The 21,480-nt window shown below is 42.3% G+C and overlaps 1 long non-coding RNA gene across 1 annotated transcript; it reads right to left on the bottom strand.

Moving 5' to 3' along the window:
• Positions 1-847: 847 nt before the first annotated feature.
• On the bottom strand, positions 848-21,020 carry LOC146443190 (uncharacterized). The gene is made up of 2 exons (XR_014846282.1): positions 16,266-21,020; positions 848-4,701 (listed from the first exon to the last, which is right to left on the bottom strand). It is a non-coding gene; the product is annotated as an uncharacterized LOC146443190 (long non-coding RNA).
• Between the last annotated feature and the right edge of the window lie 460 nt (positions 21,021-21,480).

Consider the following 21,480-nt stretch of genomic DNA (forward strand, 5'->3'; position numbering starts at 1 on the left):
TGAAGTTCTGTTGTTTACTGTTTTCTTCAACAAGTAGTAATTTTATGGACTTTGGCAGAGAGATTGGTGTTTTGCATGATTTCAATAGATTTTGTTACACAGAGGCATAATATAAACCAAGATGTTCCAGAATAAACAGGACTATTACTACCAGATGGAAATAGTTGTGAGGCATTATTGGACTTAAAAAAACAAAAACATTTTAGGAAAAACATTTTAGGAGTCAGCCTAATCATTTTGAAAACAATATGTAGGTCTAAAGTACTGTTTTTGGAGAAAACAACGGAAGGATATAAATAGTAATTATTTCAGATCTTGATACTTTATCATCTATGCACACATTTAGAATATGTGAGTCTTTAAAAGATTTGCCAACATATTTGAGTTAGTGTTGTAATTTGAATCTGAAATGAGATATTTCTGATTTGAACACAAATCAAGGCAGCTAAAACTCAGAAGGCAGTCTGGCAGCAAACTTATTGAACTCAGGGGCAGGAGATGTTGGCTGACCTTATTTGTAGAGCTGGTCAAATGATTAATTGTGATTTTCAGATGAATTCTAAATTTAACCTGGTAACAATAGCTTATGCAATCAGTGGATAACGAGCCCTGGCAAATGACAGGTTTATAACTCAAATCAGGGTCATGGACATTAGACCACAAAATAAAAATTAATCTATTCAACAGTACAAGTATTTCTCATTCTAAATGGTGAGAAAGGAAGTCTGTGGACTTGGGTGGAATAACTGTACATGAATACAGATGGTCAAACAGGTAATATTTGTCTGCCAAATGAGGCACAATAGATATTGTTACAGAGTCTGCTGAGAATTTGAAAGCAATGAAATGCACTGGGTAGATAATATATTTTAGATGATAAATTGCAAAAATACATGCAGGTTAAATATAACTCAAACAGCTATGAGAAGTAAAGTGAAAACTGAAAAAGAGGGCATAAGAAAATTAAAATGTTGCTGTGTAGTTAATTCAGTTATTATCTGACTGGATTAAATTCTCCAGAAAATGAAACACAAACTAAACAAGTCCCAAGCAGCCTATATAAGTGAAAAAGCCTTTCTTAATGTCATTAAATGCAAATGCTATTCAGTTCATAAATCCTTAGTGCAAAAGTTCATATTTCTTCAAATGCAAGGGTGAGCTCTTTTATGGTAAAAGTCAGGATCAAGTTTGGCCAAGTTCATCTTCAACTAGAAAAAGAAAACTGTACTCTGGGTGCTGTATTTTGGTAGATGCAAGTTTGACATCTTTCCTCAAGACTGCCTCAGTCCTTGACATTTAGCAGAAACAAATCAAGTAGGCACACAGTGACCCTGGTCTTTTCTTGCTGCTTCAAGTCTGGGAATAAATTGGGCCATCAGTGATCCTGCCAGTCACACTGCAGGATTCAACAGAAGCACAACTTCTGGCAGGAAAATTGAGCAAATGAGGATACTCTTTGAGAAAGAACATATTGCAATATTGTCAAATTTTCTTAGGAAAACAATATCACAGGGAAAACAGAAAAAAAAATCTATAGGTGAACTGACAAATCGAGGTTTTCAAGTACTTAGACAATAAAAAGCTGGCCCACACAGAAGATTTTTAGAAATCAGGTATAAGGGTTGCTTTGAGATTTCTCCCAGTTTAATTTTAAAATGTTTTCTGAACTTTCTAGACCTTTTTAATGTGTTGAGTGGCAGTATGAACAAAGTATAAAATGTATTATAAAATGCAGCAGAAAACCTTAGTTTGCTAGGATGGTTCAGCTGCAGTAAATGAAATGTGGCCAGGGCCCTTCCTGGACTCTGAGACAGCTGACATGGTGTTTATTTGACTTTCTGCTCATAAAGCCTCAGCCTCCAAACCATGGTGGCTCTGTGACCTGGTTGTAACCATCTCTGGTCCACCATCACTCCTGGAACATGCCTGGAAATTATTTGGGAGCGTGCCCATGTGTCCTGTTCCTGCCCTGGAGTGCCCTTGCCAGTTTGCTGACTGCCAGCACTGGAGGGCAGGTGGCTCCCCTTGCCACTCTTGAATTTTTCTTGTATTGAAGCAGCATTTTTGTGGAAGGGCTGGAACACCCATAGAGAGAGAAGTTGCCTGGGATTTCCTTCTTATTCCCTCTTGCAGAGACTCTCATTGCTCTCCCACCTCTCCAGGCGCTTAACTGCTTGTGTCAGTGCTTGCAAGCCTGGTTTCTCCCTTCAGCCATCACCTCCCTCCTTCAGACTGCCTCCATTTTTCACAGCTCTCTCTCATGTTAATCAATCCTGGAGGAATTTTTCCAGCTTCTGTGATGGGAGATAGAAGGCAGCAGGAGGTTGGCAAGATGCCAGGCAAGGGAATAACAATAATGCTGCTTTTTATGCTTCAAATCCATTTTATTGTAAGCATCCTGCTGTGCAAGCCATTTCATGATCTGTTCATCATTCTCGCAAACGAGCCCTTTACTCGGACAAAATTTTGAAGAACAGAAAGCTTAGAAGGAAGATCCATGTTGCTTAATTCTGTGGCCACGCTTGGGTCATTTACAGGCTCTGGTGCCATTGCGATGTGTCCCTCAGCAAACACGTGCCTGTCAGCAGTGCCAGCTGTGGGCAGTGCCTCACCTGTGCCCAGGGCTGCGGGTGACACCGAGGTGTTGCCACCTCCCTGTCACCTCCCTGCCACCTCCCTGCCACAGCCGCTGAGTCTGTGCGAACGGGGAGCTCAGAGCTGCCAAACCCAGGAGTCAGTCTAGGCGCTGACACAGCTCGTGTTCCAGCGCTGCAAACGCTGTGCTTTGACGAGCTTCCCAGGGATTTTTCCAGTAGTTGGTTTAATCAGTCCTGCTGGTAGCCTGTCAGCCCCAGGCAGCATTTTGGTACATAAAGCTGCAACCACCGCTGAGCGGCACAGGCAGCAAAATGCAGGGCTGTCCCAGCTTGGCTGGCTCTGCAAAGGCATAAATCCTCTTGTATTTCCTCCCTTCCTTCCTTCTGCACTGAGCATGCACCAAATTCTTGGCTACACATAGTGTCTAAAATCTCTACCTTTTCCATGCTTTCCTGTTAACATCCAAAACAGACGGTTTGGGTTTTTTAGGAGCTCCCTCAGCTCCCTCAAACAGGTATATATAGGCTTGGCACGTAACATATGCACACATAATCTACATTAGTATATTAATTTCAAGCACCTGATTAAAATGCATATTGTTAATGGAAGCCAGAATTTTGGCCCTAAAATTTTTGTCAAAACCTTTTCTAAGATTAATTTGATTTTTTTCATTGTTGCTATAAATTAAAAATAAAAAAAAGAGTAGCAAATGGACTCCCTCACCAAACCCTGTGTGTCATATCTCATTTAAGGCTGGGACAAAAACTTCCATACTTTTAGATATCTTTCCCGCGGTTTTGTGCACTGCCAGGGGGTATGGACATACATGGACAGTATAAATTTAAAATTCCCCACACCACACTGGTGGCACTCTTCTTCTCGTGCTCACAGTACGTAATTACTCAGCAGTTTCCTTTTTAGCCTCTTTTTACGAGCTCCCATTTCCAAGTGAGAGGGTTTATCGGCTTGGCACAAGATTCGAGGGTGCTGGAGATGTCCCTGCTGAGCTGCGATGCAATGTCAGCGAGCCATTTGCTGAGATCGTTCATTCCATGCGGAGCACATTACTTGCACTTGGACTGCTCCCTTCCAAAGCAGTGCCCCCGTGGAGCTGCAGGCTTGCTGTCCCCGCACAAGGCTCGCTGTGTCGCTGCGGATCCGCGCAGTGCCCGGCCGGAAGGCAGCGGTGGATGGACGCTCAGAGCCCGAGGTCAGCCGGCAGCGCTGCTCTGACTGCTCTCACTCGCTCCGTGTCCTCTGCACTCACAAGAGCCGGACGCGCCTCCGTCCGGAGAGCTCTGCATCCTTGGCGCTCAGCCCGCTTGTGATTTTCCAGTGGCACGTGTTCAGCGACGGCTGCCGTTGGCTTTGGCAGATGCAAGGAAAACATTTTGTAAACCTGGAAAATTCCCAGTACTCACACTCTGTCTGACTGGCGTCCAATGGCAGCTCTGGACTGAGAACAATCAAGGGGCACAAGCAACAGGCTGGAGCCTTAGCAAGGAAGGAAGAAGTGCGAGGAGAGAAGAAAAAAGCAAGGAGCAATTTTTCCCCTCTTCAAGAAATTTCCAAATATTCAAAATTTAACAGTTGGTCCTCAAAACAATGCTGTTTTTAAGCCATGCAGTTAAGTTAAAATTCAGGCTCTTGATATAGCTATTTTTTATTTGTTTTTTTAATGCTTTATGTTTTGGAGGTCACATTTGCCAGCTTTTCTCTGCAGTCTCAATGACTATAAACCTACTTCTCATTGTCACGAAAGCTGAGATCCTCACATAATCATATGATCCAGAAGCTGGAGATAGAAGTACATTGCGTTCCAAGGCACCAGCCATCAGAATGCTGGCAACACTGCAAAATTTCCCTGGAGAACTCATCCTGCTGTGCTTAATGTCCCAAAGATAATGCACAGTCTCAGATGAGCTGAAGGAGCAATCTAAAGGGCACATTCAGCCCTTTGCAACTAACCAGCAAAGTCTATGGATCATGCACCTCTCAAGCAGGACCTGTCCATCTAGGTAATGCTGACATTCATGTTGACCTCAGGACTGGATTGAATTTCCCTCAAGGTGCACTCAGAAGAGCCAACAGCTCTCTTGGTGACTGCAAAAGTGAATGGAAACAAAATCTCAGACCTGGAAAAGAGTTTAGGGTTTTCTTTTCTTTTTTTTTTCCTTTTTTTTTCCCCTTCTGATGGATAGCTTACTCCACCAAAACCTCTCTGGTGTTGACCAAAAACTACATCTAATTTAGAAAGCATCTCTTTGATTAAGGTAATGGTATGATATATACAAAAAGAAAAAGGTATTAAATTCTTTTATTTATATGTTATATATAGAGATAAAATATACACATATAGAGACAAGATTCCATTTTTACATGTTGTCAGTTCAAGTGCTCTAATTTTTCCACTTTGGCAGCATGTTTTATTCTGAAACTTGCCTTATTTAATAATGAGAATAAATTCAAACCTGATCAGACACAAAACATATCATTTTGGATCTGACAAAGACTTTCAGCCACATGTGATAAAAATGAAGTTTATTTTAATTGTCATATTAAGAAAATCAGTCCTTGGCACTTGTCTCAAACACTCTGACAATGCAAAAAATTGCCCAGAAGCCTGTGGGAAGCCAGGGTGAGAGCAGAACCCCTCAATACATGAAGCCATTAAACAAATTTTTCACTGAGAGCTGCTTTGGGCAGAGGAAGTCACATTGCACCCAGGTGCTGTGTCCTGCTCCAGCTCAGGCAAGGGCACCTCAGTGTGAGCCAGAGATTGTGCAAAAGCTTGTGGGGGAGCAGGGGGTGCCCATGGATTTTGAAACCAGCTGGCAATGCTATTTCTGTGCTTGTGAGAAACACCCAAATTCTCTTGCCCATAGCCCTCTCATGGACGTCAGAGGCACTGCATATAGCAGGATCCTTTCAGGATGCTGGTTAAGTCTTTTGTCTTATTGTAAGAATTATTACTAATGAAAAGAAAAAACGTAAGAGTGGACAATATCTGGGGGGTTTTGTCGCCATTATTTACACAGACAGAAGGTTTCATTATCCCCTGGGTTCTGGAGCAAGTTAGGACTGAAAGTTGTGCCAATGTGCCATGGTTTAACCCCAGGCAGTAATAAAGCCCCACATGGCCACTTGCTCACCACCCACTCTGTGGTCCCATTATGATGAAGAAGAGAATCTGTAAAAAACCTGTGAGCTGAGACAAAAACAGTTTAATAATTAACAGAAATAAAGTAAAATATAATAATAATATTAGCAGCACCCCTTGTAATGGAAAAGAGAGATAGAGTGAAAGGAATAAAACCCGAGGGAAAAAAGCATGTGATGCACAATACAATTCTCACCACTCACTGACCAACGTCCAGCCAGTCCCTGAACAGGGATGGGCCCCTCCCAGCCAACCCTCCCGTTTATAGACTGGGCATGACTTCCTATGGTATGGAATATCCCTTTGTCCAGTTCGGGTCAGCTGTCCTGGTCATGCTCCCTCCTGGTTTGTGGTGCACCTGCTCCCTGGCACAGCATGAGACACTGAAAAGTCCTTGACTTAGGGGTCAGCACTACTAACAGCTAAAACATCAGTGTGTTATCAACATTATTCTCACACTAAATCCCAAACACAGCACTGTACTAGCTACTCAGGAAAAAAATTAACTCTATCCCAGCCAAAACCAGGACCAGGTTGACAGCTCTGGGAGAAAGTGGTATATGCTGAAAGGATAGTCTTTGGCTGTTCTGAAGGTCCACAAACCTCTGTCTTGTCAGCACACTTCTGGAGAAGGCATTTGGCACAGGTACTGAGGGGGCATTTTGTGACAGGTTTGTCCCTGCAATGTTTCCTAGTGCCTTTGCAGTGGCAGGGAATGGGGAAGAGTGCCCCAGCACAGGGTGGGGTGACATGCCTGGCTTTGGTTTAGCACAAAAATAAAGCGCTGAGTGATGGAACACGCTCAGACAGGAAATCACTTATTTCCCTGTGCAGCTGCTATGACAGCAATGTTGATGTTGGACCTTCTCAAGCTGAAAGAAAAAATAGGGCCTGATTTCAGTACAGATGAGTCGTTGCCTCACTCTGGAAGTTGGTTTGCTACAGCCCCTGTGCCCAGAGAATCAACCACATGAGCTGCCAGAGGTGGATGGTTGTACATTTATCTTCCTTTATTTACAAAATGCACAGCCCCAAGTAAGGAAAAAAATTGAGATTTAATTCTGTTTGGTTGTACCCAGTAAGAAACAATGAAGGATTTTCCAATTGCACTTAAAGTACTTTCATTTCTATTGCCCTTGAGACAGATATTTATATAGTCCTGTCACTTGAGGGAAGTTGCTTGCACTTTTAACTCCTGTGTTGCCATTGGGGAAGAGGCTAAAAGTCTTCAGTGAGAAAAAAATCTCCTCTGGTCATTTCATGTGGGAAAACTTAGAATTTTCTGACACCAGAGTTGTAATTTTCACCACAGTCATGATTCTCCTGAAAAAGATGCTATGAGCTCTGCTCAGCCCACTAGCAAAAGGGACAAACCTATTCTTGGCAGATATGTATTTGTTTCTTCTTTTTTCCCTCACAATTTGCTCTTCCTGATTTTCCAAGAACAGAAAAGAAAAAAAGGGCTATTGTTTCATCTATCCTTTCCCCAGTGCTGAAGGTGGTTTTTAGCTCTGGAACAAAGTGGGAACAGGGAGTATTTGAGAAGTTGTGTGGCAGCAATTGACTCTAGGGGAAAATCAATGCTCCCCATCAAACCAGCTCAGCTTTGTGTGCATACCCAGCTGTTCTGTTTCCAGATGCTACATTTTGCTCTAGCACCATTTCCAGTTGTCATTATCAACCTGAGCTCTATGTTTTACCAGCAAATGTTTCAACTTGGTTTACACATTAACAGGCTCAGGTTAATTAACTTCCTTTAAAATGTATGGAAAAGGAGACCTGCACCAAAAGGTATGGGAATTCTTGTGAAATGCCATGTGAGAGACTGAGCAATGAGGTACAGGTGGCACCATGTGACTTGATGGGATCTGTGTCTGATTTATCGTGATTCCTATGAGACCAGCGTCAAGGACAGACACCCTAAATGGTTTCAGTCCCAGGAGAACAAAGCCTTGGGGCTGAGACAGTGCCAGCTGTAGTTGCCACGTGCCTTGGACTCACACTCCCTGGGTTTGCTTGGCAGCTGCTTTGCAGGTCCCTGCCTTGCTCACGGAAGCAAAGGATGAGGGAGCAGCAGCACCCCAACTCCTCCAGGGATTCTTATTTTTGTTCAAAAAGTAGCTTTTTCATTGAAAAAACAAATCATATTTGTTCCTGTTTATCTACATGATATCTCTCCTTTGCTTGAACCCCTCCCAGCCATACCTGCCCTCAGGCATTGAGCCCATATGTGGCCTCACCAGATTTATGGTAAGTGGCCAAGTTGTGCTGGCTCCTTTTACAAGGAGTGCTTGTCCTGGTAGCTCCCTGCCAGCACTGGAAGCCTCATAAATCCCTCTCTGTGACTGTGCCCATCACAAGCATGCAGCCTGCCACTTAGGCAAGTCATGGAAAATTTGTTTATATCCCCACACAGCCAGGGTAGGTCGTAGCAGCCAGGGGCTGCCTGAGTTGGTGGACATGTTTCTCCTGGAGCAGAGGCACATCCACACATTTCTCACTAACCACTAGCAAATTCAGCTAAGCTTTAGTGTATGGAATTGCCCAGCAAGACTGAGCCACACATCGACCTTCCCCTGCCTGAAGCCACTCCTCTGGGGCTTTAAAGTCCATCTACTGTCATTAAAAAGAATTTCAATCAGTGGGAGATCAGCAGTCACACTGCAGCAGTGGTGACAAATGACACGGTGACATGTGTGATGCAAGGACTGTCCTGTGCACTTGCTGTGCAGTCATTTGTGCTGCCACAGGCTCTGCAGGGAACCCCACGGTGAGGATGGGGTGGCAGTGTCCCTGCCAGCTGTCTGCCAGCTGGGGAGCAGCTACTCATTCTGGGAGCACAGAGGCCTGGAGACACAATCCCCTACCCTCCCACCAAGGAGTGCCCCAGCACAGGAGAGAGGAGGCAGCTGGGAAACTTGCTTGGACCATAATGGGATGTGGGGAAAGTGCTCACAGAATGAGATGGCTCTTCATGTAACTGAAGCTGTTGCTGAAAATACTGAGATTGATTAATATTTGCTTCTCCCAGAGCTCACAATCCCATCACATAGTGCCAAGTTTGACCAGCAACCTCACTCCAGCATGCTGCTGAACCCAGCTGTGAAGGCATTCAGTTATCACCCTTATGTCAAAACACATGGATGTGCTCTTATGTCCATGGGATTACTCCAGAAAATCCCAGCCTCCAGGAAGCAGCACCAGCCTGAGAGTGAGCCCACCACTGAACATGAAGGCTTTGCAACTTTGAAGGGGTGCAGGATGGATATATGTGTCTGTTTGTCCACAGTGGTGGGACATCCTTGTATTTTGTTGTCCTTTGAGGAGGACAAACACAGTCTTTCACTGCAGGAGATGTCAGCTGTCTCTTTCAGCAAGATGCAGCTCTAGATCCTAACTACAGTGTTCCTATGTGGGTTTCTACCTAATTTATTTTGTGATTAGTAGAAGTTACAAGTAGTTTCCCTGTAAAAGATCTTGTAGGCCTGTTGAGAGAAAATGCTATGAAAAGCAAGCAGCATTATGGTCAAGAGGCAAAGCTAGGTGTGAGACAACACACCACTGGGCTGCAACTGAGCACCCTCATCAAGCCCAGTAATGGCTTCTTGTGTCTGAAATCTAAAGCGGCTTGGCCCAAAGCTGTTAGCCTGGGGCTGCATTAAAACCAGCATTTTTAGTACTTTTGATTGTCAAAATAAATATACTAAATAAGTAGTTAAAAGAAAGATGGCACTCAAAAGAAACCTGTTCCATCTAACAACAGGGGAGTTCAGAAAGGTGGACAGGAATAGGAGAACACTGGTCTGTGGTGTGAGCTCAGTGCATAGATAAATTAATTAATAGGTAAAATGTCTACTAGAAGAGAACTAGGAATTGCATGATCCAATGATTGATTAGTTAAATATTTATTAAAGGCATCCCTGACTGATGATCTTTGAGCTTGTACTGGATTTACTCCAAAAGCTCCAGGCATTTATATTTTTTTATGGTGATGAATGTTTTATGACCCTTGAATCACCTGTTTCAAATGTAGAAATGCCTTCAGACTTCTTTCTCTCTCAATTATATTTATTAGAAACGTTTAGTCTTAATGCTTTTGTTTCTTGACTGCTGTTAATCACACATAGCTCTGTGAACTTCAAAAACCCACAATGGCACTTATTTCCTGGCTGTTCAGGAAAATATTAGGCTAAACAGTAAGGAGGGAAAAACATAAGCAATCGGTGATTTTTTGAAGAGCAGATATTAATTCCAGATGGAGGAGCCTCATGCCAAGCTGCCAGGAAAAGAGCTTGGGGATGATCAACTAAGAGAAGGAATGGTTTTGTCTACTGTATTTCAAACAATGCATCTCTGGGTCCAGCTGGGGACGTGAGCAAGGGCAGACAGACACTGATTATACACTGCTTATATATATGAGCAGTGTATACAGATATGACCACTTATATATATGATTATATTAAAATGTTGTTTCAACCTTGGGAAGATAAAAGTCAACAGTAGTGGTTCTCAGGAGAATTTGCAGCAGGATGCATTATCAAAAAAAATAAGGAGGAAAGACAGGCCTTAGTGTCTTCTGTAACAACCACAAACCAGCAAATTGATTTGGTATTTGGAAGTTGAATGAGAATGCCACAGCTGCACAAAACCCTCTTGGCTGCAACCCCAGTGCATTAAGAAATGTGCTGTGCAAATATAAGTATTACTTACTTGGCCCTAAGCCACAACAAAAGGTGTCTGAAATGAACCATGTTTGGTGACTTTGGTGTGTCATGGAGCTTTAGGCCATGTGCAGCACCACTTCACCCAGACAGGAGTGCAGGAGTACCTTGCCAGCACAGGCTCTGGAGAGTATTATTGCAGGATAAAGACTTTCATTTTTATTTTGAACCTGAACCCCCCAGTTCATTCCAAAATTAGAATGAATGTAACTCGTTTTCTGTGCTTTCTCTGGTGCAGAAAGCAGGGCTAAAAAAAAAAAAAAAACAACCCAAAAAACCCCAAATGGAAAAAACCATTTCACACTCCCACTTTCAATTATTTCCTTTGGTTTTCCACACCCACCAGTTATTCCCAATATGTATTCAGGACAATATTATGCGTATTACTTAGACCTTTATCTTGCTCTAAACATGCCTCACAGTACTTCCAGCCCAGACCACCTTCTTTTTTTTTTTTTTTCTTTTTCTTTTTTTATAAAAAGCAACACCAAAACAGTAATAAGCCTTTTAAAATTAGTTAGCATTAATGTTGGTTGGCAAGACCAATGTGTGCCTTTAGCTTAATGTTTGCTCTTCTTTTCATTAGATGTATTGCACTGCCTTTGGTGATGAGGGAGAGAAACAGAAATGCTTCACCTGTGTCTTTGAATAAGAGCTGTACTGAAAGCTGAAAACTATCAAAGGGGGCAGTGATGCCATTGCACAAGGTTCCCCAGTTCTCTCTAGAGCACAGGCATGAAACTTCAACCCACAGCCTGGTCTCCACTTCCCTGAAACTTTCCAGAGCATCTTTACCTGGGAGGGAGTGAACTTTCGACTCCCCAGAAAGCCAAATTCGAAGCTGTCATGAACTGATGATGACAATGTGTTTTGGATTAGGTCAGTTCAAACATTTTGGGTTTAAATAATGCAGAATTACTTCATTTTTATTTAAATTGTGTTTATTTTTTCTAATTTTAAAATTTTGATAATATTCTTTTAAACTCCAATTGTAGATTAAATTAATATTTGAAGAATTGTGCTGACAAATTCAGCATTTCAGCCGTTCAAAAGTTTTCTAAGTAGCTATCAAATGGACAGATTCACTTAAACCAAGCCTTTCTGCAAACTGTTCTGGTTTTAGCCAACTGGCATTTTTTAAGGAAAAAAAATGTTTCACAGAAGAAATTCCAGTTCTCTTTGCCCAAATTGTTGTATAAAGGCTTTTAGAACACTCAAAGGTCAGCTTGTTTTCTTGGAGAAAGCAAGTTCATATTTTCTTGCACTCTCCTAACCCAAAAGGAAATAAAAAGAGATAAACAGTCTCCTTTTGGTACTAAAAGTGCCTTTTTGTACTTCCATAAGAACTGTAGAAAATGTAATAAAGTAGCTTAAAACTTCTGTGGCTGAGCTGGTGAACCTGAAGCTGTGGAAACACAAACTCCCAAGGCTGAGGCACTTGTTTCTCACTGGCCCAGACAGGCCAGAGGTGGCTGTCAGGCTGCTTGTGAGCAGTTCCAGTGAACTGTGGCTCCATGTGGGGTTTTTGGGTCCTTGTTCAGATCTCACTTGTGGAAGCCCTGCCAAAGCTCTCAACATGAAAAAACTACATTGAACTTGGGGGTCTGCCCAAATGAAATTGAGATTGTCTGGCCCTGGGTTTACCCTCAGGTTTCCAGGGCCAGAATTTCATCCTGGCTGGAAACCCTGCTGCTCTGCCAAGGTCTTGAAGGTCATCAGGTCTGCAATGTGAGCCAAGTGGCAATGTCCTGCTGTGGGACAGTGGCCTGGCTGGTGGGATGCTGAGCAGAGGTTGATGTGGTGCAGGTTTGTTGGGGAAGGGGAATAAGCTCCTTTCTATAGGGCCCATTGCAGTGGGAGATTATGGATCCCATGAGAGATGCTGGTGCATGTCCATACATTGCCAATGGGGGAGAAAAGAAAGGTAACAGAGGACTCAGGCTGGTGGGATGTGATGCCAGGGGGACGCTGCTACCAAGAAATCACATCTACAATGTGAAACAAATTTGTAAGGTGGAGCAAGGGGCTAAGGCTGTGTGTAAGGTGCCAGGCAGAAGGGCAGGAAGCTGTGTCCAGCAGCCCTGCATTCCAACCCCTGCCCTGCCAGGGCTGTACCATGTACAGGCAAACCCAGTAACTCATCTCTTCTAAGCCTTGCCCTGGTGGCAGGAGGCTGTCTGTGTTTAACACGTTAAAATTCTGGCATCCATGCAGGAATCCACAGTTTTAGCACAGCGTGGGTGGCATTGAGGGAATCCTGCAGGCTTGACGTAGAGTTAAATCTGTGGTTTATCTCTCAGTCAATTAATTATTGCATCCTTATTCGTTGAATGAGCAGCAGCACTCAGGGTCAGGGTCTTTGTGCTTTGAGATGAGAGCTGCTGGAATGGCACACTAATGCCACAGGGCAGGCAAGAGAGGGGCAGGCAAGAGGGAGAGGATCAAGCTGCCCCTTTGGAAGGCTGGGGCTGCTGATGGTGCCCAGCTGCCAGACACAGGCACTGCTATCCTGCACTGTGTCAACGCTGGGGATGCTGCAGGGCATGCAGGGTTTGGAAATGGGCTGGGAGACACCTTGCACTGAATCCATCAAGGCACCAAAAGGCATGTGCAGGAATTGTATTTCCTGCTTTTAGTAAGGTGCTGTTTGCTTGTGAATGGGGCATGGGAGATGCCATCCAGGCTTGCAGACAGACTGCTTATGGAAGCTACTGGTCAGTTCAATGATGACTGTCTGGACTTTTCCTGGGTATGTGCTTTTTCTCCTGCATCTTAGAAGAACACTAGAGGGCATTTCTCAAAGTGCTGCAGATAATGGACTAATGGACTAATGATGCTCCGGGGAGGTAATCTCCTCAGAAAATGTGTTTCATTTACTGTGTACACAGGGTCTGCTCAGCCCCTCACTGGAAGCTGAAGGTATGTGTTCCTTCCCACTCACTGTGCTCCCAGAAGAAAAGTCCCAAGTCACAAACAACTGAAAATAGCAAAATGATCTCATAGATCAGTTGCTAAAAATACAGAGAGTCTACTTACAAACACTGTGGCTGTGTGGTGTGTTAGTCACCCAGCACAGAAAGACATCAGAGAATCCTGCAGTCTTCCAGTTTTGAAATTATTTTTCCCTCCTGGTGCTGCTGCTGCCCATTTCTGACCAGCACCTAGCTGACACTGAGCCCACTGGAGAGGCTCTTATGCAGAAGGAAGTGCCAATGAATGAGGCAGGAGCACAGAGCATCTCCCATGGCCCTGGGCTCTGCCACACCTGCCCATCACCCAGAGGTGCCTTGTCCTTTTGGGGCCTGAACCAACCTTTTGGACTTTCCTGATCTGTGAGTGGAATCACCCCGAGGGCTGCTGGGCTGCAGGGACAGAGAGGCCCCTCCTGAGAGCAGCATCTGGGGAGCAAGTGCTGATGAAAAGGACTTGCTGCAGGGCCCAGAACAGCCTGTAATGCTGCTGACTGCAGCTGGGCATCTCCAGGCGAGCAGTGTGCTCAAAGTGTGCTCAGCCAGCTCCAGCTCATTTCCTTCTCTCCCACCTCTACTTGGACAGGTGTGATACTAGAGGCAAAGTGTATTTCAGTGTTTTATAGGCAAGATTTTAGAAGCTGATAGGTCACCAGTGAAAGCTATACAGGAAGGCTTAACAGGATGCACAGAACAGTGTTTGCCCCTCTGGCTGTTCTTAGATGCAGACAGAGGGATCTGGCATCCTCAGAGCTGCTGGCTCTCTGCAGGCTCCTTTGGTTTGCACACCTTTGCTTTGCTTTGTGCCTGTCCTGCACAGGTGGACACCACCCCAGGCAGAGCTCTCTGTTACCCCATGGGGATCTCACAGGCCCCAGGGAACTGCTCGTGGAGGCTGCAATGGGTATTTGAGTATTTCTGCAGAAGATGAACACTCCTGTCTCTGAGCAAGTAAGCAGGGCTGGAGGAACCAGGGAGGCAACCAGGGCAGGACCTGGGAGCTGCATTATGGTGCATTGTTCTGAGGCACTATCGGTAATCCCAAAATACAGCACACATTTGCATTTGAGCTGCTCTAAACATGCACAAGCTCCTCTCCCAGAGAGGTTTGTTGAGCCACTGTGGGTTGTCAGGTCCTGGCTGGAGCAGTTCAGTGTCCAGGGATGGGTGCCCTGCTGGGTCTGGGCTGTGCCAGGCAGGACAGTCCCCAGGTGATGGTCCCTGCTTCTCATGTGACTTTACCTATATAATTCACAGATCCAACTTTTCCTCTGGGGCTGTGTTTTCTCGAGCCAAATATTCCCAGTGCATTCTTTACCTAAAGGTATTTTTCTTCATTAGGTATTGCAGCAGAAACCAGCATTTGGCCAGCAGCAGGTCCTGCTAAAAGGAGAAGGAGATCCCAAGTGGGGAGATTGTCCTTAACCTTTCAGTTCAGAGCACTTTGCTGGCTGGTAGTAAAAAGGAAATGAAATTGGGCTAGGTTTTTTTTTTTATTTTGTTTGCTTTTTTGTTTTTTGGGATTTTTTAAATTATTTTATTTTTCCAGGTCTGTTGAATAAAGAAAACCATCTTAATGCAGTGTTAATTCCTCCAAGGCATTAGCACAGCACTGTGTTTGGTTTTAAAAATTCAAATAATATGTAATTGCCTGGTAATTAACTATATGTGGATTAAAAACTGATTCTTTCATTTATCTCAAAATATTGATCATTGCAAGTCACCAATGAGCAAGACCACATTTAGCAGTAATGCCACAGGACTGGGATCTTTTTGCCACAATTCCTTTGTTCATTGGTGACCTAGACAATGATATAAACCTTGCATTGATAAAGTCTGCGGGAGACATGTAAGTCGAGGGGTAATAAAGAGGGACAAAGACAGGTTATTGTTATGCAAACCTGACTTTCCTGATCACACTCCCATGACATTCACTGGCAGGTAGCTAAATATCAACTTACACAACACCAGAGACAGACATGCAGTGTCTTGGCAAGCAGCAATTCAGAGACAGATTTAGGAGTAATCATAGATGATCATTTCAGCATAAGCTGCCAGTCAGGTGATGGCTGAAACACCTGCTCACACAACTCTTTCATGTACAAAATGAAGTCATCAGGCAGAAACAGAGCAAGGATCCATGTCCACAGAGTTTATGAAGGATCACAGCCCATGAACAATCACTATTAGAATGTCCTTAGTACCTAAGGATATTTCCTTCTACAGTTACAATATATACATAGATATCTATATACATCTGCCTATTTATATATAAATACATTTACATCTTTGTGTGTATAAACTGTACATATGTACATATACATATGTGATCCTATACAATCAGTATATGTAAGATATAAATTGCTCACTTGATGCTCAAACAACATGACAGAGGCACCTATATTGGAACTACTGATTTCAATACACCCTTGTATTGGAACTACTGATTTCAATACACCCTTGTTTCAAGCATAGAGGTGACCAGATTTACATATCAATCCTTTTGGGACATGAGACGTGTCTACAGATGCTTGCCTGTGGTTTTAAAACAAATAGCTCTTTGCTCGAAAGTATTCTGGAGTCTGGTTTAATCCAGAGTCCCTTGTTGAAAAGAATTTTTTTGGAGTCCAAGGATGAGCACTATGCAAACTAGGTTATCTTTGCCTCTAGTCCCCAGTTCTTGGTGGGGCTGTCTCTTTTATTATGTCCAGCTTTCCTGTTCACGCATGTCCCTGAGAGGCATCACCAGGTAACAAGCCTCACAAGCCTCCCACAAGTTGGTCTGTCCCTTGGAAACTGTCCCTTTTTAATTCAAACCTGAAGAACAGATTTGTCCCAACGGCTCACTGCTTTTCTTATCCCAAGGTACTCCATTGCAGAATCTTCTGTCATTCACCATAGAGCATTGTACTGCAAAAGGACAAAGACAGCATGAGAACAAGAATCCATTTCACAATTCCCTGAGTTGTCTGGAGTTGGATTTTCTGATTTTTCAAAAGACTTTTGATCTTGTGGACAAAGGCTCAGTAAGACCAAGGGAGAAATTACAGCAGAAAGAACAAATTTCAGCTCCTGAGGGAGATTCTGATTGATAAATGCAAGAGAAAGTTACTTTCTTTGAAGTTCTTTGAAGGAGTCAACAGGTATGTGGATAACCTAGTTCAATTTCAAAAAGGCATTCAACAAGATTTATAATAAAGTTTTTAAGGACTCTAAGTAGTTTTGAAACATGAGGAGAGGTCATTACATGTATACAACACTGATCAAAGAAAATAGTAGGAAATTACTCAGCTTTCTCAGAGAGTGAAACTCCACTTGGTGATCTGTGCTGGAGCTCCTGCTGCTCAACATGTTGTTAAACAATGTGGAGAAGGATGGGTAAGTAGGTGACAGCTTGCTGGAGGTGCTGAGTTACACAGGGTAATAACGGTGGAAGCTGATTGTGAAGAATTGCAAAAGGACCTTATGAAACACTGACTGCAAATTAAAATAGGAGATGAAATTCAGCACAAACCGAGACATACAGGAGAAAATAATCCTAACCTCTCACAAAGTGACATGTTATGTTTCATCTACTACCTCTTAAATAGAAAATCCTGGTGTTATAAAAAACAGCTTCATAAAAATGTCAGTACAACGCACAATAGCACTAAAACCAAACAAAATCAAACCCTGGCAATTCAAATGTCAGGCAAGAACAGAGAGGGTAACACAGAGCTTTACCCCATTGTAGGAAAATTACACATGGGGGCTTGATGGTAGTGGTACTTCCCAAATTCCAAGTGTTTTAAGAGTAGTAGATAAAGCCATTTGGAACAAAACCAGAGGCCTTAGCTGACATGAAGTTCGATAGCTTTGTCTTTACCATGGTGCCCTAACAACAATTAGCATTTGTCTGATCAATTGACTTGGAAGGGAATTATTATTTACAGTCATACCACAACTCCCAAAGTCACTCCCTCCTCTCATGCTGGTTTACAGCACGCCACATATTCAACAACCATATGGGATCTTGTCTCAAAATGCCTTTGGGCAAGACTGTGTTGTAACATGGAAGAAACAACTGAAACTCTTCCCGGGTCTTGCCTAATCCACTATGGGGTGTGAAAGACAGACCAGGGCTTAACCATGTGTGCTCTCTTACAAAAAACAGCCATGGGAATAGTCTGCACAGCTGTAAGCAGAGCTGGAACTGAACTAGGTTCAGCAAACTGACCTGTGGTGTTCAGGATGGCAGTGGAACAGGCTATTTCATATGGTGTTGGACTTTCCTAGCAGACACAAGACCCAGGATTGTGGTCTGCATGTACTCAAGAACTTTGTCTTGCTACTCTGTGCCAGTGCAGCCCCTGTCTGATGGGATTACCTGTGGATAACTCACGTGGAACATGGGTGAGACTGGACTGGCAAGAAGCACCTGCAGAAACCAAGCTAAAGTGCTTGAGTATTCAGCAATGCTTCACTAATTACTTAATTAATTAAAAAGGTTCTAAGTGTATGTTTCAGTATAGGGCTTTTACGTGTAAACCAGTTCTCAAGCAAACAAATCCTTACTTTTGCCAGATTCTCATATGTCTAGTAACATTTTCATGGTCAGCTTGGACACGAAAGGCAGCCAAGGGTCACCTTTCTCTGATTTTAAAGCATGAATCTATTTGCTTTTATCTGAAGGTGTAATGATTGCAAAACCTTGTACAGAGGTGAAATCTTTATCTTCTGGAGATTTACAGTAGCAATAAAAACAAATAATAGTCTTCAAGCAGCAGTGCTGGAGGTGAGGCTGGAAACACACAGTGTGGGGGAAGAACAGGAGCTTTAACGAAGTTTGTCAATGGCATTTGGTTTAACAAGTAGCTACAAGCCTTGAAAAATGGATTAAGGTTAGACTGGGGCACATTAACAGACCACTGCTTTGTTATCACGGGGGCTCGGCAACACTTTGTTTTGGTTGAACAGACTCAATGTTTTCACAGCAGATTACAGGATAGACTTGAACCTGCTCAGCTGAGACAGAAATGGCAGAGAGGCACCCCCACCAGAGGGAGATTAGTTGTCATGCTCTGACCTTTCTGTGACTTACAGACATATCTCTACCCAAAGCCATTTCACCCAGAGATTATCCTCTTAAATTGCTGGGGTATGTCATCCTTCTGACACATCCAACAGCGAGCTGCAACTCCTTATGCTTAAAATAGGGGTGGCATCTCTTGGAATAAGGAAAACTTCCTTGAAAGGGAAGAGCAAACCAGTCTTGTTCTTTACCAGAAAGCTGAGGAAAGCACATCCCAAAGGCTCTGAGGAAAACAGCTTATATCTTCTCCTGTTTGCAGGAAAGAGAATTAAGTTTGAGGCTGAAGTTCTTCCCTTTACCTTACAGGAGAGAAGGTTCAGAGACCATGCAGTTTGTTTGACATGTGTATTACTTATATCAATGTTTTGGTGATATGAGTACTCAGACAGTATAAAACACATTTCCTCATTTCCTTTTGTATAGAAGAGCTGATGTGAAAGCTTTAAATAGCTATATTAATAACCAAAATTAATAACAAAGAAGTAAAAATGTTCTGCCCTCAAATCCTTCCATGCATCCTTTACCTTTCTACTTGAATTTCTTAAGTCTGTAATTATATGAAGATTCTGAAGCCATTTTCAACAATTTATAACTCCCTGGCTATATGCAGTATGTTTACTTGACATGAGCATTGGATCAACTACCAAGATTTAGATCCTCAGATCTCACTAGTAATCAATGAGGCATAAATACATATATTAAAAATTAGAGTATTTTTGTGTAAACTTACCTAGTGATTTTGCGAAATATCTTGGATTGATTTCTATATAAACTAAATTGCTGGGGAAAAGAAAGTTATACAACCCCAAATTTACTGGGTTTTTTTGGTTTTTTTTTTGGCTCAGTGGTAAACAAATAATAAACTTGCCCTTGAACTGAGAAAAGTTGAATAAGAGGGAAATAAAAACCTTGCAGGAGGCATGATGGCTCCCCATCTATCCTTAAAATAACTCTGCTCCAGTCAAAAGCAGGAGAGAAGACTGCCATTCTGATTCCAGAAAATCTCACCATAACTTGAAAATTCTAGAAACTGTTCAAAAAGCAATTAGGAGTACTCATGCAAAGATTAGTAAAGAAATTATATAGAACAAAATACGTTACTTGAGAAGAATCCTGCTGACTTCACTCCCATATCTTCTGAATTGCTCTGGATTGTATTACACCAGACATCAGGGTACCTTTCAACAAAATATGATGCCACAGGAAAACACTTTTTGGAAATACTCAATTGCTAAGTGCTTTTCATCCCTTATGCTTAATTAAAACCAAACATCTTTCTGTGAAAGGTGTTTTAAAATCATTAACAAGGTCAGCTGTGCTGCTAGTAAAACAGGAAAAACCCCATAAAGAACATAACATCCATGGTTAGCAACTGTGATCTTAGTAAGCATGACTTTATAAAGCATCTTTAACCTCAGTATTTCCTTATTTCTGATCACCTGGTTATTTAGAAGGCATGCAGCTCTCCACATAAGGCCCCTATCCATCAGGCTAAGACAGAAGGCTGGTCTCTCACTCAGATATTTACAAATTTGACAGCGATGTGCACCTACAGGATCCCAATGGGGCTCTCACAGACAAAGAAACTCAGATATTTCCAGGCAGATGCAATTACCATTGCACAAATGCAGCCTCACAGTCCCTGCTTTGAGCAGCTCAGCACAGTTATGATTTTGTTACAGCAGAATTGGACGACATAAATAGAGCTCTTCCAGTCCTGCAAGCCCCTTGCCTTCTGCACAGTCTGAGGCCTGGAATTTCCCTGCTGATTTCTTGCAGATGACCTGGGAGCCATCACTGCATGCTCACACTGGGGAGTGACTTCACTTGCACAAAGGCTGATTACAGTGAGAAAATTTGGAGTTGGAGCTGGTGGGTTTTACCAGCATGGAAAGGAAGGAGAGGAACCTGCCTGGCACTTGGGCTGTGCATGCTCTCTGCAGATCATGTAACAGAGGCTTAAACTCCAGCAGTACTTGCCACAGTACAGCAAGAGCTGAAGGGACCAGCAATAAATGATGATTCCAGTACAGGAGGTGCCTTATCCACCCTTCCTGACACATTCCTGTTTGCAACTTAAAGTTACACAGGAGTTAAAGTGTAATTTCTAGTTACGGAAATCCTGTCCAAAGGATTCTCTGCTAAACAGCTGACATCATTCTTCACAGTACTGAAGTGAACTAAAGGCTGCAACACTGATGGTTAATTTGCTTTTAAACAAGCATTCTAGTGACTTTAGAGGTAAAGTTTAAATAATAAAACTTTATTTGAGAAAGGATTATGTCAAATATAGAGGATAATGCCTTATGTCAAATTTCAAGTGCTTTAGTTTTAAGCACAAATAGACAAAATGCTGAAGCATAGATGTACTCAATACTCACACACACAAAAAAAAAAAAGCAGGAAAAAACCTGCAAAAAAACAACCAACCAACCAAATAAACAACCCAAAACCACACCTATACACACACGAAAGGAAAAAAAAAAAAAAAAGAAAAAGAAAAAAAAGAAAATAAAAGAAAAAAAGAAAAAAGAAAAAAGAAAAAATAAAGAAAAAAGAAAAAAAAGAAAAAAAGAAAAAAGAAAAAAAAAAAAAAAAGAAAAAGAAAAAAAAGAAAAAAAAGAAAAAAAGAAAAAGAAAAAAGAAAAAAGAAAAAAGAAAAGAAGAAAAAGAAGAAAAAAAGAAAAAAGAAGAAAAAGAAGAAAAAGAAGAAAAAAGAAAAAAAGAAGAAAAAGAAGAAAAAAAGAAAAAAGAAGAAAAAGAAGAAAAAAGAAAAAAAGAAGAAAAAAAGAAAAAAAAAGAAAAAAAAAAGAAAAAAAAAGAAAAAAAGAAAAAAAAAAAAGAAAAAAGAGAGCCCAGTTTGCTTTCTCGTCTCTAAAACTGAGCTGGTTGTAAATTTATTTAACTCCAAACTGTCTGCAAGGCAGCTGAGCAGCTCTCCTCAGAGGACTGCAATGACAG

This window comes from Lichenostomus cassidix, chromosome 1Aa, assembly GCF_008360975.1.
Source record: "Lichenostomus cassidix isolate B80296 chromosome 1Aa, HeHo_3.0, whole genome shotgun sequence".
NCBI classification, from domain to species: Eukaryota; Metazoa; Chordata; class Aves; order Passeriformes; family Meliphagidae; genus Lichenostomus; species Lichenostomus cassidix.